The following is an 18,793-nucleotide window of genomic DNA, read 5'->3' on the forward strand; positions in this document are numbered from 1 at the left end:
ATTAACTGCCTCTGATCCTGTTGGAAACATTTAGCTATCACGCCTAGTAGCTACTGCTAGCCTTATCCCCCCATGAAGTTATCTAATAATCCTTTAAAGCTATACAAGCTAGTGGCCCCCAACTGTATCTTGTGGCAGCAAATTAATTATGCATTGCGTGAAGTGAATTATTAATTGCATTTATTTATTACTTTTTACAAAATACTTTCCACACAGACATATAATTTAGTTACTTATATTTGTTTCAAAGTTTTACTCATTTTATCAGCACTGATAGTTGTATGTATTGTTTGCTTCTTAAATTGTTTTGTGTATTTTCATGGTGTATAATCTACAATTTTCTTTATACACTACTTAATATAACTCTTTAAGAAGTTTATACATAGTCATATATATAAAAGCAAGCAACACACAAATATGTACAATACAAAGCAGCTTGTGAATCATTTCAAACCAAGTACATAGAATAAAAAGTGTGTTCTTATTAAGTTTCCCAAATGTCTTGCCAGTCATATCATTGGATGACTCCTACCCCACCCACATTAGGAGAGGGGAAGGAAACATCTTCCCCCAAATTCTAAGCCACAGTTCAAGTTGCAAATGCCAGAAAGAAAGAAAGCATTACCTACCTTTTCTTTTTGCAAGTTGTTGTTGATATTGATTCACTTGTGAAATTAGAAGCTTGCCTCAACTCCTCAATTTCATTAGCAATTGCCACCAATTGTCAGGAAGGCAAAACCAAGCCTGGTGCCAGGCTATGTAGGTCTCTCATGCCATTCAATGGGTGACTGAATGGGGCAGGCCAGGTGTTGACTGCCTGCATGTTCACCACATCTTTCCTCCTCCTGCTCACTGGTCCTTGGTAAATCAATGCCCTCTTTTGCTCCTACTGTTGTGACAAGGAAGGGAAGGGACAGCCAGCGTGACATTCACCAGATGTTGGGCGATGAGTGCATTATGTGCTATGCACAATATTTCCTGTAATGTTTATGACTACGTTGTAATTGCATGGCACTATGATTCACCCAGGCCACTGGACCTTAATTTTCTGCTTATCTTTACTGGGGTGAGGTTGAGTTGGATCTGGTCAAGTCCACACACTACAGCTGCTGTTTTGAACTGTCAGTAACACAGTAGGGTAGTTTTGCCATTTCTGATATATCTCTAACCAAACAAACAAGGAACAAACAAACAAACAGAAACACAGTTGGTTTTCAGATCAGTGGAGGACTGGCTAGGCTGTTGCAGAGCAAATGAATACAAGTACACAGAGTGGGTGGCAGTGAGCTTACCACAAAATGATTGTCAGGAGTTCCCAAAGAAATACTTGGTACAAGGATAGGAGTGGTACAATTGCATCCCCAGTTCATCTGTGAAATACTGAAGGGAGACATTAATGCCTAAGAATTTGTATGCAGCTCTGCTTGATCAGGCCATTTTAGTGCAAAATTTTCCTAATATAGACATGTCTGTATGCCGTTTTACCCATGATACACATCTTTACAAATTGATTTTCCTATTATAATGCCTTCTGTATGTTATTTTCACTTAGTATGTTCATTTTTATGCATACTTTGCCCAAACATGTGTGTTTTTATATTAGGCTGAAGAATCTTAGAATTGTAGAGTTGGAAGGGACCCTGAGGATCATCTATTCCAACCCCCTGGAATGCAGGAATCTCAGCTAATGCATCCATGGCAGATGGCCACCCAACTCTCTGCTTAAAAAGCTTTAAGGAGGCATTTCAGTGATGGCTCTCAACTTGGATGACTTTTAAAAAAGAAATAGACACATTCATGGAAGATAAGTCAGTCAATGGCTACTAGCCATGACGGAGGCTATGCTCTCCCTTCATGGTCAGAGGCAGCAATACTTATGAATACCAGTTGCTGGAAATCACAGGGGGAAGAGTGCAATGCAAAAAGCTTTAAAAAGAACTGCATTGTAGAATTTGGAGAAGTGCAAATTTTGAAGGGTGGCGATGTTTAGGTTACATACTGTTTCACGCTCCAATTGAAGAATGAAACAACTGGAACGAGCCTTTACCAAAGGTGTCATGGACTTTGAAGACACTCAAACTCAGGACGAAAGGGAGAAACGTGCTAAGAGGAAGGCATGCTTGGTAAACCCTCACCATGATCAACTCCCGCCCAGAAACTGATGTCCCCACTGTGGAAGGACATGTGGAGCCAGAATTGGCCTTCACAGTCACTTACAGACTTACTGTTATAACTGTGCTTATGGAAGACAATCTTACTCGGCTACGAGTGATCGCCAAAGAAGAAGACATGTTGTTTCAAAAGTGTTAATTGGGTAGGTGGGGAACCTTTGGCTGAGGTAAAGGTAAAGGGACCCCTGACCATTAGGTCCAGTCATGACCGACTCTGGGGTTGCGGCACTCATCTTGCTTTACTGGCCGATGTGGCCAGCATGACTAAGCCACTTCTGGTGAACCAGAGCAGCACACAGAAATGCCGTTTACCTTCCCGCTGGAGCGGTACCTATTTATCTACTTGCACTGTGATGTGCTTTCAAACTGCTAGGTTGGCAGGAGCAGGGACCAAGCAATGGGAGCTCACCTTGTTGTGGGGATTCGAACCGCCAACTTTCTGATCGGCAAATCCTAGGCTCTGTGGTTTAACCCACAGCGCCACCCGTGTCCCAGACTCTATTGAGGTAGGTTCCTACTTAAATGCAAACTGAATCAAGTTCAAACTCAGCCATCAAATTCACTGGATGACCTGATGCTTGTCACTAACTCATAACCTAGTCTATTTAGTAGGGTTGTGAAGAAAAGATATATGTGGGGTGGGGATGGGGACTACTATGCCTGTCACTGATGAGCTCCCTGGGTGAGTATAATTGCAACAAACTAAGCGTATAGCATTTTTCCAGTTAAGAAGAGCTTTTCCCCTTTAATTTCTGAATATCAAACTGCTATTCGTGGTCCAAGGGAAAAGCTAGGGAGGACACAATCTTATCTGAGCAGGACCTCATATAGCAGAATCTGATGCTTTAAAAATATCATTGCATTAGAGGCATGAGTTTGGTCACAGCTTTCCCCTGAGCATAGAGATGCAACAATTAAAAAAAAAAGCTGCACCACTTACCTCTCTGTCAGTCATGAAGAAACTGTAGTCTTCAGAGAAAAAGGAGAAAAAGGAGATCTCCGGCTCTGTAGGTTAGTCCCCAGCCTTACCTGTGCAGTCCTTCGTCCTGTGCTTCCAACCATGTCCTATTTTGCACAATGAATTGGGTTCTCAGTGAACATGTAAATTGTGCAAGGTCCTGGGAATTTCCTTCCACAGCACTGGGATCCCAGTTGAGGCCATCAGGGCCTCTGACTGTATGCTACATTATGCCTTAAGTTGTATAAATAAAAATCAGGACCCATCAGTTGGCATAATCTATCCATCATATTTACCTCTCATTTCCTTAGGCTTCTATTTGCTCTGACTCCTGTATCTCAGTCTGCCACTGATCCCAGCGCCTTCTTTTTCCTGTTGTGGCAGATTTAGACTGGGGAGACACAAATGCTCACTTGGGCTCATCACCAACCTACCTCACTTGGCTGTTTGAGGAAGGTTTACCATCCTGAGCTTTTTAGCTCAGTTCCTGGGTTCTTTTCTCTCTCTCAGCAATCCTATCTTGCCAGCACAGATTCTCCTAGCATGGTGCTGTTTTCAGTTCCAACTCAACTGCTCTATCACTTCACTCAGAGGAGAGAATGTCCTTGAACATTCCATGTAGCCTTCTTTAATTCTCTATCACTAAAGAATATTCATGGAACATTCTAAGGCATCACACCATTCTCAGCCAATGGGTGCACTCAAGGTTTCATTGCTTCTATGAACTTCACAAAACACAAAGCACATTGCAATATGGAGTGAAAGTGCTGCAATTTTAACATTTGCAGATGGGGCACACAGCAGGCATAGCTTAACAGACACTTCAGCCTTGATTTTCCAGGGTGGAAGGCTGGGTGAAGAGGGGGCAGTTCTCAGGTGAGAGCTGGGAGGATTTACTCTTCTATGTGTGGAATAACGGTTAATATATAATTTCGACAGAGGGATTTGCAATCTCCTTTTTGTTGTTTTCTTTCTCTTCTTCCTTATTTCCTTCATTTCCTTATTTTTCCTTCTTTCTCTTTTTTTCTTTTCTAGGTTAGTGGGATTTTTATTGAATTTTATGTTGCAAATTTTTCATAAGAAATGATTAAAAAATAAGTTTCACCCTTGCAGGTGCCAGGTTATTCTTATTTAATAATAATAAATATTATTATTATCTACTCTGCACCTATTGCTATATTACATACCACATACAAATTAAAACAGATGCCATTCAGAGAGAAATCAGGACAGTCATGAAGAGAAAACAAGAGAGAAGAATGCTTTGGCAATAGGTTTCACCTATTATCCATCTACTCCCAACATGTGTGGAGGGAAGGGAGGAAGGAGCGTCCAGGTCCAAAGCTTATGGCTGTTCAGGAGTGTAACCATTTGGCATTATGTTTGGACACAGGAAAATGAGCAACCTGGTAAGCTTCTTTCCATAAAGATTTATTTTTAGTGCTTAAGATACAGAGGTAGGCTTGAATATATGTAGTCAATGCCCTGTGAATTCTCAGAAAGCACCCAAACCAGCCTTTTGCACAGGTCATAGGGTGGGGCAACTCAGTCTGGATTTTGTGAGTGTTTGAGAAGAGGTCCCCAATAAAGGATCAGAGTGAGCTTCTATAGCATTTGCCACTATTGCAAGGCTTTTAATTTGCACACACCCACATCCTGGTTTTATTGTATTGTATTGTATTGTATTGTATTGTATTGTATTGTATTGTTTTACACAGAAATTGTTGTAACCCAACCTGAGATTATCAAGGAAAGGTGGCGTATACTTTAATAAATAAATAAAACAGCACCAACCCCTTTCAGATGACACAAGGCATCCTAAGTCCTGCCCAGTTCAAGATTAGTGGACTGAAATTGTTGCAAGGATATAGAGAGCATGAAGATTTGCTTAATTCACACACTTCTCAGCGAAGGATTCAGATTTTCTTTGGCATGGAATGTGGGTAGCCCAACTAGAGGGGTCCTCTCTGCCTTTAAAAAGACTTCATCTTTTTTTCTTTTTTTTATCTCATAGGCTGTGCTTTTCGGTAAGCTTGAAATCTTGCTCAACAGGCAGCTAGAATCCAAGTGTAGCGGGTAACACTTCTCACTCAACCGCTGACTACCCGCTGCCTTTCTGAACCAGTTCCCATGGTAACAGGGGCCTGACAAGAAAGAAATAGGGTAAAAAAGATTTTTAAGTCATCCCTAATTTGAAATTTCTATCCAGTTTGCCACATTCCACTCACCGTTCACATGGAAACAAGGAGTAAGACAGCAGTAGACAGAGACAAAGATGGCTTTGCGCCTTCATTTTTGTATTTTTGGTAAGGTTCTAGTCTAAAATCAATGCGTTGGGAGGTTTCTGACACCCCGACCTAAAGTCTGTTTACTTAAACAGGCAGAGGAAGAAAGGGAACGTATGCCTGAAATAGAATTTCACATATACTAATAGCAAACTCAATTCTCCAAGTGCCAGTCCTTCCGAAGTCAAAACGCCACCATTCATACACAAGAAGGAGGTATTAGCAGGCTTGGAAGAAACACAATACTGCACAAGTATGAATGTGTATACACACAGACACACACACACACACACACACACACATATATACATACATATATATTGGGGGGTAGAACTATAAGGAGGAATGACTCAAAGCAACTTGTTGAGGACCATGCATGCTCAGTAGTTGTAGAATGCCAAGTGCCTGTTTGGGCAGGAAGAAACTGGGAAGGAATTGAGGTAGATAGGAAATGGAATGGGGTAGCCTGGAAAAGAGTATGACTAACATTCTGAGCAGGAGCATGTGATTATGCTGCGACAATCTATTGCCCAAGGTCCCACTTGGGTTTTTAATTTTAACTATTGAATTTAAGCATTCTGTGCTGTATCCAACTCAGAGTAGACCCACTGAAGGGACAAGACCAACTTAGGTCCATTAACTTTACAGAGTAGGACTTTGTTGGCTACAGCCTACTTTAAAGAAGAAGGAGTAATATTATCTCAACTAATATTATATTTATATCCAAGATTCCAGCCAGGAGCCAAAGTAGCTTACAATTAAATTACAAAACGAGTTATTTAGCACATTTCATAGAATCATAGAATAGAATCATGGAGTTGGAAGAGACCACAAGGGCCATCGAGTCCAACCCCCTGCCAAGCAGGAAACACCATCAGAGCACTCCTGACATATGGTTGTCAAGCCTCTGCTTAAAGACCTCCAAAGAAGGAGACTCCACCACACTCCTTGGCAGCAAATTCCACCGTCGAACAGCTCTTACTGTCAGGAAGTTCTTCCTAATGTTTAGGTGGAATCTTCTTTCTTGTAGTTTGGATCCATTGCTCCGTGTCCGCTTCTCTGGAGCAGCAGAAAACAACCTTTCTCCCTCCTCTATGTGACATCCTTTTATATAATTGAACATGGCTATCATATCACCCCTTAACCTCCTCTTCTCCAGGCTAAACATGCCCAGCTCCCTTAGCCGTTCCTCATAAGGCATCGTTTCCAGGCCTTTGACCATTTTGGTTGCCCTCCTCTGGACACATTCCAGTTTGTCAGTGTCCTTCTTGAACTGTGGTGCCCAGAACTGGACACAGTACTCCAGGTGAGGTCTGACCAGAGCAGAATACAGTGGCACTATTACTTCCCTTGATCTAGATGCTATACTCCTATTGATGCAGCCCAGAATTGCATTGGCTTTTTTAGCTGCCGCGTCACACTGTTGGCTCATGTCAAGTTTGTGGTCAACCAACACTCCTAGATCCTTTTCACATGTACTGCTCTCAAGCATTTATGGTCTGCCTTTACCCATAAGGAACAAAAACCAGAGTGCATGGTTCTCCTCCCCACAAATCCTGCAAGGTAGCTGAAGATGAGAGTAAGAAACTGACCCAATGACCTTTATGGCTGAGTGGGTACATGAGACAAGCACAGTTGACACTAAGCACTACACAACATGGGCACACAAGATCCAATAATGCCATGATCCACTTAATACTGTTAGAATAACTAGTGTCTTGGGCAGCTGTATAAAAGGCTCCTTACAGAGGGCCAGTTAATACTCAGCTACTAGCTTCCTCTAGCCCCTACCCTTACTAGAGTGTATAGCCATCTAAAAACCCCACTATGATAGTTGTGAATATAAAAATGATGGTCACGCCCTTGTCCCACCTCTGAAGGGCAGCTCTGCTTCTGCTACCCCAGAAGGGTAACCCAAGGACATTTGCCCTTCAGAGGTGGGGCAAGGGCGTGACCATCATTTTTATATTCACAACTCTCAGAGAACAAATGGAGAAGGTGTCCTTTGGGGTCATCCTTCTGGGGTAGCCAGCTGCCCAAAGATGGCACAGTTTATAGGACCCCCTGGAAATAGGTAATATAAGCAGGCATATTGAGCTTACTCTGGTACCTCACACAAATGCTGGTGAGCATGAGAATCAGGTGACCTAGCAAAGCCAATAGTCTTTGATAGTGCAAATTAACTGCACTGGTTATTAGTTCAAGAGGCAACTGCTCACCAGACATGGATTCCCTTTATGTAGGCTTTAAACCAGAAAACAAAAGTGCACACAACAGCCAGCTTCCATGCAAGGATCAATCTTGCGGGATGAGGACCTTGGGCCTGACATATTTTCTTCCTCCTCCTCAGACTTTGATGATAAGGTTAACAGTTTCAAAAATGTATTATTCAAAAGATACTTTATGAAAATTTATAGACAAACAACCCTGCGGTGTATGTACTGTTTGCAAAGAAGCATTAGAAAGGTTGACATTTTGTAATTCACTATTTAAATTGGAGGAGAGCAAGCATACAAATCACTCAGCACTGCTTGATCTGCCTTAACACTGAAATGCTTCCATGAGAAATACGTTCTAATTAGAGAGTCTGAAACAAATATTTCCCCTCTCCCCACCACCTATGTTAGATATAATCCACAAAGAGTAAAGCACACGGAAGCCTCATTGATTTCAGTGGGAAGCTTTTAAGCAGGTGCTTACCACTCCTGCTTAAACCGATAAGAGCTCAACTGAAGAACATAGGAACATACCCTGCAACATTTCTCTGATGAAAATAGGGATGTTCCATTCCATAATAATGCTATTTATACCTTACTGGGTATTTATATCTTACTGGGTTGCTCCAGCCACTCTGGGTGGCTCGGGGTCAGATAACTCCATACTCTCCAACATTTCTCCAATGAAAATAGGGACATCCTAAGGAAAAGCAGAGACCTTGCCAACAAAGGTCCGTATAGTTAAAGCTATGGTTTTCCCAGTAGTGATGTATGGAAGTGAGAGCTGGACCATAAAGAAGGCTGATCGCCGAAGAATTGACGCTTTTGAATTATGGTGCTGGAGGAGACTCTTGAGAGTCCCATGGACTGCAAGAAGATCAAACCTCTCCATTCTGAAGGAAATCAGCCCTGAGTGCTCACTGGAAGGACAGATTGTGAAGCTGAGGCTCCAGTACTTTGGCCACCTCATGAGAAGAGAAGACTCCCTGGAGAAGACCCTGATGTTGGGAAAGATGGAGGGCACAAGGAGAAGGGGGCGACAGAGGACGAGATGGTTCGAGAGTGTTTTCGAGGTTACCAGCATGAGTTTGACCAAACTGCGGGAGGCAGTGGAGGACAGAGGTGCCTGGCGTTCACTGGTTCATGGGGTCACGAAGAGTCGGACACGACTAAATGACTAAACAGCAACAACAAAAAGGAAAAGTGGGACATTTTGGGATCAAAGAGAGCCATTCTGAGAGCCAGCATGGTGTAGTGGTTAAGAGCAGTGGACTTGTAATCTGGTGAACCGGGTTCGCTTCCCCGCTCCTCCACATGCAGCCGCTGGGTGACCTTGGGCTAGTCACACTTCTCTGAAGTCTCTCAGCCTCACTCACCTCACAGAGTGTTTGTTGTGGGGGAGGAAGGGAAAGGAGAATGTTAGCCACTTTGAGACTCCTTAGAGTAGTGATAAAGCAGGATATCAAATCCAAACTCCTCCTCCTCCTCCTCCTCCTCCTCTTCTTCAAATCAGAAACCGGGATGGCTTCTCTAAATCAGGGATGTCCCTGGAAAATAGGGACACTTGGAGGGTCAGTAGGAACACAAGAGCAGCCATGCTGGGCCAGACCAAAGACTATTGAATCAAATCTTGCTTCCCACGATCGCCACCAGACACTTAGAAGAAGCCCAAAGCAGGAACATAAAAATCTGGACTAACAGTCTGACTATTCCCTCTAGTTCAGTATAATTTGCACTGACTGGCAGCAGCTCTCCAGGATTTCAGTCAGGGGTCTCTCCCAGCCTTACTTGAAGATGCCAGGGATTTGACCTGGAACCTTCTGTAAGCAAGGAAGGTGGCTCCACCATTGAGCAACAGCGCGTCTCCACAGCCTTCCCCCATTGATGCTCCCCAGTTTTCTTCTTCTGCTGCTGCTGCCTGGCACTGCTAAAAATTCTAAGGCTGCTTCCTGGAAGTATTTTCTATGTAGCGTGGTGTGTATGGGCATGCATGTGCACAGACAATAAAAATAAGTTTTCTGCATACATGCTCTGAGTGCTATTGCATTATCCTACTCTCATAAAAGGGACGCGGGTGGTGCTGTGGGTAAAACCTCAGTGCCTAGGACTTGCTGATCGCATGGTCGGCGGTTCGAATCCCCGCGGCGGGGTGCGCTCCCGTCGTTCAGTCCCAGCACCTGCCAACCTAGCAGTTCGAAAGTACCCCCAGGTGCAAGTAGATAAATAGGGACCGCTTACCAGCGGGAAGGTAAACGGTGTTCCGTGTGCTGCGCTGGCTCGCCAGATGCAGCTTGTCACGCTGGCCACGTGACCCGGAAGTGTCTGTGGACAGCGCTGGCTCCTGGCCTATAGAGTGAGATGAGCGCACAACCCTAGAGTCTGGCAAGACTGGCCCGTACGGGCAGGGGTACCTTTACCTTTACTCTCATAATCCTACACCTGAGTAGGTAACACACCATCTCCACAGTCCAGCATTGCAACCTATGAATAGCTTTCATAGGTTGCAGAGGCTAATCAGGTGGGTGGAAACAGGGCAGAGTGTCTTTTTAGTGGTGGTGCTTCATTTACGGAACTCCCTCCACCTTCTTTGCTATCTTTTCAGGGCTAGCAGGTACTGTAGTTGTTGATGATGATGTTGTTGACGTTATCATACTGTTCAGGCTTTTTAAATTCTGGGGCTTAAACTCCCCCTCTCCTGCTTTTCACTACAATTTCATTTTCTTGTTTCTTTTTATGGCACCCATTTTTATTGTTGTATTCTGTTTTTGTAAACTGCCCCAGGAACTGCTTTTGGCTGAAGGGCACAACAGAGATACATTGAAACAAACTGAAAGATTTTGTGACTGCTCTTGGAATCACAGTGGAACCCTGGAACCTTGATTTTCCAGGATTTTCTCAACAGGAGCCTCCAAGGGTACAAAGGTCTTACCTGCTGCGGAGAGTTATCATTGAACAAACAGAGAGGGGTGCAAGTAGAAAGAGCACATCCAGGTTTTCACCATTTTCAGCAGAAATTCAATCACATACTCACAAGTGAAAGTTTCCCAAAGTTGCTTTGACGCTCTTGCACAGTAACTCTGCCCCCTCCCCATGAAACTTTTAGCAATACGGAAAATGATGTGAAACTACAACTGCTCTATGTAACATCAGATAACCTCCCAGCAAACAAATTCGAGCGAACACTTAATAGCCATTTCCATCTAACTTCCTAGCAAACTTTGTGCAAACTTACTCAATGAACGGGTTGTCTGAAAACAACCAGAACACGGTCTCCTCTCCTCACAAATGCCTGAACTGGACTACATGTATGCTGAATTCTAGCTAGTTCTAGTTTTGCCTAGCCGTTTAGAGGTAAATTCCACAACCCACATTTTGGAGAGAGAGAGAGAGAGAGAGAGATACATGCACCTGCCGCTTCAGACTAATGCTGTGTGAAAAATGCCCTACAGTTTATCAAAAGGTTTCTTTCCCCACAAAAGAAGCTTCTGTTTTTTTCCACCGCAGGGTGCTTTATAATTATTGTGCAAGCTTGAGCGACCTTATCACTTGGCCAAATCTGCACCATGCATTTAAAACTCATGTACCACTTTAAACAGTCATTGCTTCCCTCAATGAACCCTGGGGGTTCTAGTTGGTTAAGGATGCTGAGGGCTGTTATGGAGACCTCTTTTCCCCTCAAAGAGCTACAATTCTTCTCAGAGAATTCTGGGAATGGTAGCTCTGCAAGGGGAATAGGGTATCTCCTAACAACTCTCAGCACCCTTAAGTTCCCAGAATTCTTTGAGGGTAGCCATGACTATCAAAGTAGTATAATACTGTATTATAGTGCAGATGGGGTGATGGTGAGGTAAATGCGTTGGGTTCATTGGGTTGGGTGTTTTCCTTCCCAATGATCGTTTCTCTAGCACTCAGCAGTCTCCCCAATTGCCCACAATTCCTGATCTGAAAAAGTTCCATGGGAGGAGTTACTTCATGACATTTCCCCATGGGCTTTAACTGAAGCGCAGGAAGCTGGAAATGGGAGTATATGTTGTTAGATAACCTAGTGAACTCCACAGCCTGAGTAGATGTTGAACCCAGTTCTCTCTGGCATTCTAATAAACACCGAACATTCTAATAACATCACCTAATATATCAGCAGGGTCCTCCTTACCTGCTCAGATTCACATAGATGACACCTAGTGTGCTGCATTGCTTCAAGTTTCAGACCAGGTTTGAGTTCAAATGTTTGTATGCTGCCTGCCTTTCAGCATCAAACCCTCCCAATGTGGCTTTCAACTTATATATTCACAAATGAGGTTTAAATCCCCATTCCACCATGAAGCTCAAGGGGTGACCTTGGACCAGCTGTTATCTCAGCCCAAGATTTATTCACATTGTGAATGGATCTCACTTCCACAGGATGAAGTAATGGCTTAGATGGCTATAATAGCAGACTAGACAAACTCATGGTAGAGAAGGCTGTGGATGGCCGCTAGCAATGTTGGCTCTGCTTTGTTTCTGTGATTGGAGGCAGTAAAACTTCTGAATATAAGTTGCTGGAATACACAGGAGGGAAGAGTGCTCTTGTGCTTGGATTCTGCAGGCATCTGGTGGACCACTGTGAAAACAGGATGCTGGACTAGATGGGCCTAGACCTGATCCAGCAGGCTGTTCTTATGTACTAACCTACCTCACAAGGTTGTTGTTTGGTTACTCTTTCCTGTAGACAGAACTTTCCATGGTAGACTGAAGTTCCTTTACAAATACTTGGTTTGCCTTCAATTCTGTGATGAGTGCATAGGTAAAGGTAAAGGGATCCCTGACCATTAGGTCCAGTAGCGGACGACTCTGGGGTTGTGGCGCTCATCTCGCTTTATTGGCCGAGGGAGCCGGCATACAGCTTCTGGGTCATGTGGCCAGCATGACTAAGCTGCTTCTGGCGAACCAGAGCAGCGCACGGAAATGCCGTTTACCTTTGCGCCGAAGCGGTACCTATTTATCTACTTGCACTTTGACGTGCTTTCGAACTGCTAGGTGGGCAGGAGCAGGGACTGAGCAACGGGAGCTCACTCCGTCTTTAGCCCCTGCATGTTTTTTCCCCCCAAACAAACACAACAACAACAACAACAGATTGCAGGTTGGGAAAAGACACCAGATTGGAACAGTGACGAGTTGAGGCAGCTCTTTGCCTGTACCATGGTTCTGATCCAAACCCTCTATGTCTGCTCTTTGCGATCAGAGAAATGCTCTCATTGGCAGAAGTGGGAGCTTTCATCCTATTCTAATAGCAGGCAGGGGGTGGGGATGATACAGACCAGAACCATGGGGTGGGGTGGGGTGGGGGGAAAGTCACACACTGCCATGCCATGCTCCCAATATGCTTCTACTTTCCCCTTCCATATTTGTTTAACAATCACACACAACAGCACACAAAGACTAAAGAAAACAATAACATCACATCTATATGGCCCGCTGACACTCCTGTCTAAAGCAGGGGTGGGAAACCTGAGACCCAGGGAGATTAATGTGGCCCTCGAAACCTTTCTAATTGGCCCCTGGAACTCTCCTGTGGCCACAACACCTCCTCCAGGCAATACTCTACGAACTTCTTTTTCCTGGCTAGGAAGTGTCCCGTGAACTGTGGTCATATTTACCTGGATGGAGGAGTGTGGGTGTGGGTGGGTAGGTGTGGGTGTGTGGGTGTAAAAGAGAGTGAATGTGGTGTAGCGGTTAGAGCATCAGACTAGGACCTGGGAGACCAGGGTTCAAATCCTGACTCAGTCATGAAGCTCACTGAGTGACGTTGGGCTGCCTGTCGGCTTAACTTACCTCACAGGGTTGTTGTGAGGATTAAAGGATGTTGGGGAGAACCATGTGTGCCATCTTCAGCTTCTTGGAGAAGAATCAGGGATATAAATGCAGTAAATAAAAGCAGATTTTTAAAAGACCTCTTACTTTTGCATGGTTGGAATGCAGCTTTGCATAAAAGGTAAGAGTTGTGACAACAACCGCCCCACCCATTTTTGCCTCTGGCCCCGCCCATCATTTGCATGAGCTCCGCCCCACCCAAGTAAGGTTGCCCATGAAAAAAATGCAATCCTCAGGCTGAAAAAATGCTCCCGACCCCTGTAGCAAAATGACAGACCACAAAAAGGTGGCGACAAACAGGATGTATGCAAGAATGCACCAATAACATTTTACAGGCATGCACAGGAGCAGGCAGGCAGGAAGAAGTATGAAGCATAAGCAGAGAATCCTTCTACAGCACTAACCCTGAAACCAGATTGCAGATGTATTACGAGACGGAAATTCATCTTCATTATGCACCTCCTTGCTGGCAACAACAACCGGGGTGGGGTGGGGGGATATCATCAACTCTCAAAACATTTTGTCCTCATTTTCCACTTCAGAGGGACAGTCAAGTCATTTCCCCTCAATTAAAATCCATTTCCAAAAAAGATTCCCCCCCTTCGGATGTGCTAGAAGGCTTTATAGTACCGCTTCACAGCTAACTGTATCACTATTATACCAAACACTGCCTCAACACAAGAACACAATATCTTTTATCATCTGCATATCTAAGCCATCTATTCTACTAATTACTAGCTGGATTGCAAGAGAATGATAATTGCAGGTGGGTTTGGAGGAAGCAAAGTATCTGTGCAGAATGGGTGGGGGGGAGAAATTAATAATGTGATATAAAAGCAAACAGGCTGCATACTGGCAACGGATGATGCTGGAAAATATTTACGCTTGCGAAGATCTGTGTGTCTTTGGGAGAGAATTTCCCTCAGAAATGTTCAGGTAGTGTTTGTTTGCTTTTAACCTTATTATCCAGTGCATTGAGACAACTCATCAAAGAATGTGGGCAAGGGCTGGAATTTTGCTTCCTGTCCCAATGAAAATTAATGCTACTTTTAAAATTTCCAGGTAAGTGTCCTTATCTGTAGAGTGTGGAATCCTGAGTTTTACACTCATTACACTGATTGCTCTAAGCAATACAAAATAATGCCATAAACACTGCTAAAAGTATTACAATGAAGTTCAAGGCTACTGTTTTTTTCTAAGCTTACCAATTTTAATACACTGCAGGCAGGTATGAAATAAAAAGGCTGCAATCCTCTTCCCATTTTTCCGAGAGTAACTCCACTGAACAATGGGACATGCTGCATAATCCTAAGAATGTGTACTCAGAATTCATTCCTACTGAACTCAATGAAGCTTACTCCCAGGTAAGTGAAGTGAGGACTGCAACCTTCTTAATGCAGTGCAAGTCATTAACTGCACAATCCTATGCAGGTCTACCCAGAAATAAGTCCCACTGTATTAAGTGAAGCTTACTCTCAGGAAAGTGGGGAGAGGACTGCAAAGGGTTGTATGCAATGCTAGTCCTACTCAGAGTAAACCCATTTAAATTAATGAATGTGGTTAACTTAGGTACATTAATTTCAATAGGTGTAAAAATTATTTGAGTGCAACCCAAAACTTCTACTACCAGTTACAATTTAATACCTATCAGGGGAAGGAGCAAGACCATCAAATATGTTTTTAAATCCATGTATCATAAGAACATGTAGGAGAAACCTACTGTTTAATGCTTCTGTCATGTGCTTTATATACACATCCTGTACATCTTAATAAATATCTGGGACCTTCTTCTACAAAGCTGAAGACACTCCTTTAATTTAGTATATTTTATTTAGAAGATGGGCATATAAAACATCACATAGTTCACATGGCAAGATACTTTCCCTTCACTCGAAAACAATCAGAGCATAGAATTGCATCTCAGAAAGGATGCACAGCATGTGGGAGAAAGATGGAAAAATAAATTCCAATAATAAAAAATATTTATTTTTCCTCCTCATTCAGTAGCTAGCTCGCTCACTGTTAATATTCCTCAGTACTTCATATTCCTACGCTGTTCTGTTAGCCACAGCTAGGGATGTGGGTGCACATATGAAATCAATTCTGTGCTGTGTTGTTTAGTTCAAGTAATTAATAAACAGAGAAATGCAAACACATAAGCACACTTGCCGTTATTTCCGCAAATGCACCCAGAGTCAAAACAGGCATATTTGATGCGTCTTCAGGGCAATGTCAGCAGCTGGATTTATTTTTGACACTATAACAAAGAGTCTCGTGGCACCTTGAAGACTTAACAAATTTACACTACAGCTCATCCATCTCAACAATTAAGCTGCAGAGAAGGGCTCCATACAACCAAGATAGATTTCTGAGTATTTGTAAACTGCAACCATAGGATATAAAATGATCATTTAGTGCAGTCCTATATTGATCTGCCCAGAAGTAAGCCCCCTTCCTCTGGGGGTGGGGAAGGGAAAGTCTGATTAAAAAGACTCCACCATCAAAACCACATGCTTCTACTGGTGCTGATTAGAGCCGCTGAAGCTTGCTTGAGCTCCACTCCACCGTAGACAAAATACAACTGCAAGCTCTCCCTCCTACACACACAACGGCTACTATCATCATTCATTTCCAAATAATGAACCCAACGGTTTTTTTCCAATGCCCAGCAGAAGCAATTGCAGGAAGCTAAGAGTGTGTGAGAGCACCTGCGTTGATTGATGGATTGCAAGTGTTAAGTGAAAATGACCAGAGGTGCCAGGAGTGAGGAAACTGCTAAGCATATCACCAGGAAGACTGGAAAGTAGCTGGGAAAAGGTGAAGGAGAAAGCGAAGGCAAGGAGAGGTCACTAGGAGCTGCCTTCTCATTCACCCTAACCTGGATTTCACAAAGACCCTGGAACTTGAAGAGAAATACATTGCCACACCTTGAAGCAACACTCTTTTCCCCCCTTAAAGACTGTCTTCACTTAACTGTTAGTAAAGCACATCCATAAAGCACATCCACAAATTCCTTCCCCCCAGCTAAGTGAAAATTTCAAGTCAGTAAATAATTGAATTTCTGCTGACTTTAAAGATGTTAAAAGCTCATGGTTGTGTTGTGACACACTTTTAATAAAGACAAATAAAGCCAGTATGTCTGCTTTAGAGCCAACACTGTGTTGGCAGTTATGAGAGTGCAAAGCCAGAAGCCCAGAGTTCAAATCTCAACCCATGAACTCATTAGGCAACCCACCATCCCATCATTTCATCCACGACAAGGAGATGAAAGCAAAGAACTGCCTTACAAGGTTGTTGTAAGCAATACAGATAATTTAAATTGATATTTTTTTTGCGGGGGGGGGGGGGAATGCAAAGTGCTGAATATCATTATACTCATATAACATGAAAAAGCTGAACTCCTATCTGGGCCTGAGAGGGAATATCTTTCTGACGTGAGAGTATCCCAGAGAAAAACACATTAATTAAAAGGAACACACATAGCACCTACAGTTACAGTAATAAAAGGACAATAATACAACAACTGTGAGCAAAGGGGACCCCCTATAGGCAAAATAAATGTTAGGAGATAGCTAAAACACATACTACATAATTTCTGGTTGTATATACAGTATATAGCCTACCGATCTGTTTAAAGAGCTGTACATCTCTCAAACACTGCAATTTACAGTGTACAAATTCAATTATAAACATGACAATCAAATACACTTCAGTCTATTACCGCATCTTTCCAGTGTATATGTGTGCAATTGGACACATTTAGAATCTGCAGCACATAAAAAACCCACAATGTGAAGTGCAAATGTTAGAACATAGACAATACCAAAGTTGCACACCAGTCTACAGGCAAAAGTTGCTGTTCCTGCACACAAAGGTGGACACATGGGTCTAAAAAAATGCAGCACATCACGCTAAGCATATGTTCATGAATGTGAGATTCTCTTACATGGACTGTTTGATGGATTATTATCACTCCCCCACCACCACCCCAATACACACTGTTGCACCTTGACTTGACCCACAGCACCCGTCAATCCACATGCGCCAGGTCCGAGTAAAGGGACTGTGCATCCAGTCTACACCACCTGGTGTACAACATTCGGTTATTTATTTCAAGCGGGGATTCTACCGACAATTCAAGGGTGGTTGGAAGATGTGTGTAAGGTTCCTGCGGGTTTGCACTACGGTTGTGTGCATGGGGTGCGCGCGTGCGTGTCGCGATCCCAGCAGCAGAAGTGTCGGAGTGTCCTTAAGAGATCTCGGCTGACTTACACAGAGCATATCCTGCGCATAATTCATGCCGAAAGCAAGCCCCACCGCGTCCTATTGAGCATGTTATACTACCTAGTAAGTGAGCTCAGGATTGCAGCCTTATTGATTGTGACTTCCCGTTGTTCTCCTCCTGCAACATCAGACCCACGCGCGCACACACAGACACTCACGCACGGACGTGTCAAGTCCAGTTAGAGCGGAGTCGAGGTAGAGGAGAGGGAAAGGGACTATCGCATCTCCAAGGGCGCGCGCACAAGCTCTTCCATCGCGCCAGCCAGCCAGCCAGCCAACCCTCCTCCTCCTCTTCTTTTTCTTCCTCCTCCTCCCCCTCGAGCCAAACTTACCTGCTTGCCCAGTGGAAGTTTCAGTTGCTGCTGCTGCTCCTGCAGCAGCGACGCCTCCACCCCGCGCGGCTCCAGTGGCCAGCCATCGCGCCCGGCTGCCGACGCTGCTGCCCTCGTCGTGCCTCTCCCCGGCGCGGCAGCTACGCTGAAGGCGAATATAAATCCACATAGCCGAGGATGCAGCTGCTGCTGATTGCCCGCATCATCATCCCTCCTCCCCTTCCCAGTCCTCCTCGCAGGGGCGACTCAGCGCCAAAAGCAGAGAGAGGAGACCCCGGCTTGTCCGCAAAGGCAGACAGGCTGCTTCGGAAACGCGAAGCTTCCCCAACCGCGTCTGCTGCCTTGTCACTGCTCTCGCTCTCTCGCCTTTGCACACCCAGCCGCTCTGCGCCGGGCAGACTGGCAGCAGAGAACCCGATCCCTTCTGAGCGGTTTGCCTCCTCTGCCGCTAATGAGCATGCCCGGGAGAGGAGGAAGGACATGCGCGCTGCCGATGCCGAAGCCTCTGCCTTCACCTGCTGCCAGACTCTTGTGCAGGTGCACTGGGAGGAAAGCAGAGAAAGAAGGCGGGAGGGAGGGATTTAGGGAAGTGGGCAGAGGAGCCCAATTCTAACCGGGAAGTGAAGGGGAGGCTTTCCCCAGAGACAATCCTTACTTCGGATGGGGAACAGAGCGCAAAATGGGAGAAAGGGGATTC

The 18,793-nt window shown here is 44.3% G+C and overlaps 1 protein-coding gene across 10 annotated transcripts in view; it reads right to left on the reverse strand.

The window, feature by feature from the left end:
- TENM1 (teneurin transmembrane protein 1) overlaps nucleotides 1-18,591 on the reverse strand; it is a 393,076-nt gene extending 374,485 nt beyond the window's left edge. For all 10 annotated transcript variants that reach the window (XM_083595775.1, XM_083595774.1, XM_083595782.1 and 7 more), the window contains exon 1: nucleotides 18,097-18,591. The gene's annotated coding sequence lies outside the window, so the exon portion shown is untranslated. The remainder of the gene's footprint in view (nucleotides 1-18,096) is intronic.
- Nucleotides 18,592-18,793: the final 202 nt, after the last annotated feature.

Source organism: Podarcis filfolensis, assembly GCF_964270895.1.
Source record: "Podarcis filfolensis genome assembly, chromosome: Z".
NCBI lineage: Eukaryota > Metazoa > Chordata > Lepidosauria > Squamata > Lacertidae > Podarcis > Podarcis filfolensis.